This window comes from Procambarus clarkii, chromosome 3 (assembly GCF_040958095.1).
Source record: "Procambarus clarkii isolate CNS0578487 chromosome 3, FALCON_Pclarkii_2.0, whole genome shotgun sequence".
Taxonomy (NCBI): domain Eukaryota; kingdom Metazoa; phylum Arthropoda; class Malacostraca; order Decapoda; family Cambaridae; genus Procambarus; species Procambarus clarkii.
In genome coordinates this window covers 58,889,389-58,895,420 of record NC_091152.1, presented here as the reverse complement: position 1 = coordinate 58,895,420, position 6,032 = coordinate 58,889,389, and the positions used below count along the sequence as shown (strand labels likewise).

General features: G+C 35.8%; 1 non-coding gene across 1 annotated transcript; it reads left to right on the top strand.

Moving 5' to 3' along the window:
- Positions 1 to 5,306: 5,306 nt before the first annotated feature.
- Positions 5,307 to 5,423, top strand: LOC138369259 (U5 spliceosomal RNA). The gene has a single exon (XR_011229784.1). It is a non-coding gene; the product is annotated as a U5 spliceosomal RNA (small nuclear RNA).
- Positions 5,424 to 6,032: the final 609 nt, after the last annotated feature.

Here is a 6,032-nt window from a genome sequence, read left to right as displayed (position 1 = left end):
GGATATGAGGGAAGGTGTGACACACTATAGATTTGTTGAACAGTAGGGCTATGGGTGGGGCAAGGGCATGGGAGGCGCTCTTGCATACAATGGACGGAATTTCACTGGTGTTCCCTGCCTTGGTTTTTAGAGAGTGTATGATGACACAACATCTGCCGGGCTGATTGGTGAAAGGAGAAGAGAGTTTGGATAGCTGCCTGAGAGATATGTATTAATATGTGTCTGGGTCTGTGGGATTTTACTGGCAAGATTAGCACCAACCGATGAAAAGAAACTATTAAATTCATTTGCCATTTCTAAATCAGTTGATGGTATATCCCCATCCTTGTAGAGTTTTATTTGGTTATGTGAGTTGTTTAGTTCCTAGGATACTAGAGATTGTTTTCCAAGTGCTTTTCATGTTGCCTTTTGCTTCATTGAATCTATTCACATAATATGCAAGTTTTGCCTTTCTTATGATACTGGTAAGCATTGATGAGTACCTTTTAGCTACTTCCTTTGAAACTAGGCCAATCCTAAGTTTCTTTTCATTTTCATGTTTCTTGTTGACTGAGTTGAGAATGCCACTTGTGAGCCATGGATTGTTTAATTTTTTGTCAGTTACTTGCTTGGTAAGAAGAGGACAATGAAGGTTGTAGAGGCTTAGAGTTTTGGAGAGGAAGAGGTTAGCTAATGAATTTATATCCTGGGTATTATTGATTTCAGAATCCCAGTTAATATTGTGAAGTGCATCTGTAAGATTGCCTAAAGCTGATTCACTGTGTAGCCTAAATGAAAGTTTCTTGCTTTTTGGTGGTGTTATGCCCATGTTCGCTATGAGAAAGGTAGGATAGTGGTCAGTTGTTCTGTCATAGATTATACCAGATACAAGGGGAGCTGTTATGTTTGTCCATATGTGGTCCAAGGTAGTGGCTGATGTTTGAGTGACTCGGGTAGGTTTGGTGATTGTTTCTGCCCAAAACGTTGCGCGTACTAGTGGCTTTACAAGACTGTAATTACCATATTATGTATCCTCACATTCCCAATGTACCTTCTTGTATATGCATAAATAAATAAATAAACAAATAAATAAATTGTGGGGATTAGCATACAGGAGTTCATGCTGTTAAGGAAATAGTCAACATGAGAGCAATTTTGTTGACCCAGGTCAATATTAAAGTCTCCTCCCAGAATGATGTGGTTTTTGTTGAGATTGTTGTTTATAATAAGATTCCTTAGGTTATCTGAGAAAGAAGTTATGTTAGTATTGGGAAATCTATAGATGGATCCAATAGTCAAAGAGAATTTAAGGGATTTAATTGTAAACTGAGCAAAAGTATATTCACAGTAGTCATCTTTATCACTAATGACACTGTTGAAGATAAATGTATCTCGGTAATATATAGCTGTGCCACCACCTTTTTTATTAGGCCTACAGTTATGAATGGCTTTATAACCAGCTAAGTTGTAGAGTTGGGTATAGTCTTTATTTAGCCAAGTTTCTGTTAAAATAATGAACGACAAGTTAGTACCTAGTACTGTGAGTAATGCATTTATATCGTCAAAATGTTTACCAAGTGATCTAACATTTTGGTTATAAACTGATAGACAGGTGCTATTTTGGAGTTTGTTTTTAGCCTGGTGTGCTGTGTAATACTTGCAATAATGATGATCAATGTGCTGGTTGGTGTAGATATGAGAAGATTTTGATCAGGATCAATATCAGTGTGCATAGAGATGCAGAGGGATCACGATACAAGATACACGATATAGCAAAACACAAGAATAAAAGCAAATACAATAAAATAGTAACAAATTAGAAGTAAAATAAAGATCCAATAGATAGCCAGGAAGGACACAAGTTAGATAAAATAAAAAACAAAAAATCAGTAGACTGACAATATAAATGTAAAATAAAAAATAATAAGAAAAATAATGATCATAAAGTAAAATGATCTTAAAGATAATTAGCTTAGTAATGGTTAATTAAAATCCTATAATTAGTATGAACCTAAGAAAACAAAGTGAGCTCAAATAGATAATTCCAAGAAAAAAAAATGACATGTAAATCTAAGTAAATCTAGAAATTTACTCAAATATAAATCTAAGTGTAAAAATAAACAGGGTGAGAGTATATTCATGTGGAAGATTTTACTATGATGCTGAGGTAGATGCTTATATAAACAATTATACTATTAATTAATGCCAATAAATGATTACAAGAAACAAATACCAAGCAACTTTAAATATAACAGGGTAATAAAAAGCCCGAGGTTTAGTGACAAGGGGATTAACTAAGAATAAATAATTAAGAGTAAAAAACAAGCAATTTCAACAAAAAATAAAAATAAAATTAAAAAACCTTTGGAAAGGAAAGGCAGAGCATAAGTACACTTTGGTAGTATGTGAGACTACAAATTATGTTCTGGTTATTCAGCTGTTATCCCACAGTCATCCAGGAAGAAAGTGAGGTGTGCCTCAGTGGTTATGACATAAGTTTTAACAGAGTCAGTCTTCCTAGCTATTATTTTACCATCACGCACAAAACAATGTTTAATAGCAGGGGATCTTTTGCAGATTCCACGTAGTTTAAATAAGAGATTTTGTCTGAATCTGGTTAGACATTCGTTCACATAAACATTGGATTTCATAGTGACTGCAGCAGTGATAAGGTCTGACTTGCGGGAGCAACTATCTAATTTCACACGAATATGTAATTGGTATTATTTGGCATTGATAGTATTATAGAAGATCCCCGACTGTGATATAATATGACCAGGATTCTGATAATAGCAGGATTTTTGTGATAATTTGTGCTGTGCTCATGGGTTCGTATCCTGGCCGGGGAGGATTTACTGGGCGCAATTCCTTAACTGTAGCCTCTGTTTAACGCAACAGTAAAATGTGTACTTGGATGAAAAAACGATTCTTCGCGGCAGGGGATCGTATTCCAGGGACCTGCCCGAAACACTACGCGTACTAGTGGATGTACAAGAATGTAACAACTCTTGTATATATCTCAAAAAAAAAAAAAAAAAAAAAAAAAAAAAAAAAAAAAGTAGTTGGAAATTGCCACTTTTGGACTCCTAGGTGAAAAAGTACCATTATCCGAAAAATGTGATAATCCGGCTGGGGGTCCTTCCCATATAGTCCGGATGATCGAGTGGAGACAGCACTTATATATAACGTCTGTATGTAGTGAATAAAAGCAAAAACAGTATGGTGGGAGGAGGATGTTGGTGAGTGAGGAGTTTATGAGGGAGGGAGGGAGGGAGGGGTAGCGAGTGGTTGGCTGCCCACTCCTCGTTGCTTTTTGAATCATACTATCAACTTCGTGGTTCGTTATGGTGAACAAAACATGAAGATTTTTATATATAACATGTGTATATAGTGTAGTAACTGCAAAAGTATTTGTTTATTGTTTTATAAACATAATTGAATCAATAATATGCACACCATAATTTTGAGTACAACAATGATTCACACATTTTATTATATAAATATATCACACTATACACTATTGAATAATATTACTGAAAAAAAAAACTAAGAAAAAATCAGACACTGAAATAATTAGGTAATCAAGTTCAAGTATGTTTATTGAGACAAGAAAAAATACATCTCAAAGGGATAGTGTAGCTTAGGCTATTTCTACCCCCATTAGGTAATTATATCTTTGTGGCAACTCCCCGCCTGACAGCTGAGGGAAGCAGAACTTCCCCGATGCTTGCTGAGTCAGCGCCTCTCTTTTGCCAGACTTCCCCGCCCTATTGCAGCCAAAATATGCCACTTACAATTTTTTTTTATTTTTCCTGTGATCAGGGAACACACATTAACAGGTATACAAGAATTTTTTTTATGCGCCTGTGGGTGACAAAGACCAAATAGCCCTTAGCAGCTATTCTGCGAGGAGCAGTACCCCAAGAACTTCAAGATCTGGGGATCTGAGGCAAAGAGAAATGGACACCAGGAAGGCTAGGGATCCGTAAATGTAAAATAATTAATGTAATTAATATAGTAAAATAACAGAAATAAGGACGAATATAGTAAACCAACTCCCAGACTCATAATAAATTACTACGGACAAGATGGAAATAAAAATTGAATGACAGTACTATAAATTAGTATAGCAACTAATGAATATATACATACACATACATACATATATATATATATACACATATGCACACACACACATATTGGAGGGGTGACAGGTAAGCTTCTATCATGGATGAAAATTTTTCTGACTGATAGAAAAATGAGGGCAGTAATCAGAGGCAATGTATCGGAATGGAGAAATGTCACAAGTGGAGTACCACAGGGTTCAGTTCTTGCACCAGTGATGTTTATTGTGTACATAAATGATCTACCAGTTGGTATACAGAATTACATGAACATGTTTGCTGATGATGCTAAGATAATAGAAAGGATAAGAAATTTAGATGATTGTCATGCCCTTCAAGAAGACCTGGACAAAATAAGTAGATGGAGCACCACTTGGCAAATGTAATTTAATGTTAATAAATGTCATGTTATGGAATGTGGAATAGGAGAACATAGACCCCACACAACCTATATATTATGTAAGACATCTTTAAAGAATTCTGATAAAGAAAGAGATCTAGGGGTGGTTCTAGATAGAAAACCATCACCCGAGGACCACATAAAGAATATTGTGCAAGGAGCCTATGCTATGCTTTCTAACTTCAGAATTGCATTTAAATGTAAGAGCAGCTGCTGGCTTGGAAGAGGGGCTACGCCGTCTCCGTTCAGGCTTATATAACCTCGGCTCATTGCGCGCGCAGCTTGGGGCGGTTATAGTCAGCTTCCAGACATACGTTCTCTTCCACTCAGAAAACCCACCGTTTTCGGGAAAACAGTGTTCTTATTTACTAAGTCTTATTTAGTAAATAAGTATTTACTAAGGTTAATATTAAGTTAATGATTACTACATTATTTAGATACTATCGATAACATATATCGACGCTTTTACTGCTTATTTTCACGCGTATGGTATAAAAGTACGGTTAAGTTTTTAACTTTCAGATGGCGTATGTAACATATCAAGGATCATCACCATATATTTTAGTACGTGTCAAACAGATAACACAAACTATGTTATGAAAACAATGCACACTTATAAATATATCCAAACAGTAAAGATACAGAATGAAGCTCATGGTAGCACAACAATAGAAAAATATTGCAAAGAATAAAACAATTGTTGTTTCTTAGAGTTACCGGTCGATGCCCTTCTAGTCCCGAAATAAGTTTACCTCTTTCGCCTCAGCGCTCTGTCGCCGGTATTGCTAATTTTCTCATATATTTAACTCTGGTTTCCCTTCAAAACGCATAAATCTTTCGCCTTTTACTAAAGATTTCCGTTGGGGGGAACAACTCAATGAGTCTTAAATAGTTTTTTCTTGGCCCATTAAATTGGGCCTTATTACCCTTAATATTAGTAGTTCAAAGTAATAATACTGGGGCTACTTCGTGGCTTGGACAAAATAGAGGAACCTGTTTGCAGGAGACTAAGCGGACTATCCCAAATATTATCCTAAAGCACAAACTGTAAATTATATAAATCTTCTTCCACCTGCCAAATAAGCAGTCAAATTAGAAGATTAAATAACATAAATAAAAACCCACCCGAAATATCGGTTTCCTTGGAGCGAAAGGAAACCATTGGACCAACCAAGAGATCCTCCTGGTCCAAATAATTCACACTAAGTAACCTCATTTATCTTTCCCAACGAGGTTTGAAAAGAAAAGTACCTTTCATAAATGGTTTCCTCACAGAAGCAAATGCAGTATTTGCAACTTTCACAGAAATCTATACTAAAGATAATGTGGAGAGCGAGGTTTAGATTACATATTATAAGCACTATCTCTTATCTCACAAATGCACTCTACAATAGTTAGTTTAGTTCATTTGTTATGCACCCCATACCCATCTAGTGGGCTTTAGTGGAAAGGGTTACAGAGGCACATAATGGGCTCAGGGACTGAACCCCACAATTCATTTAGCTAAGCAAGTTACAATCTTGATGAGC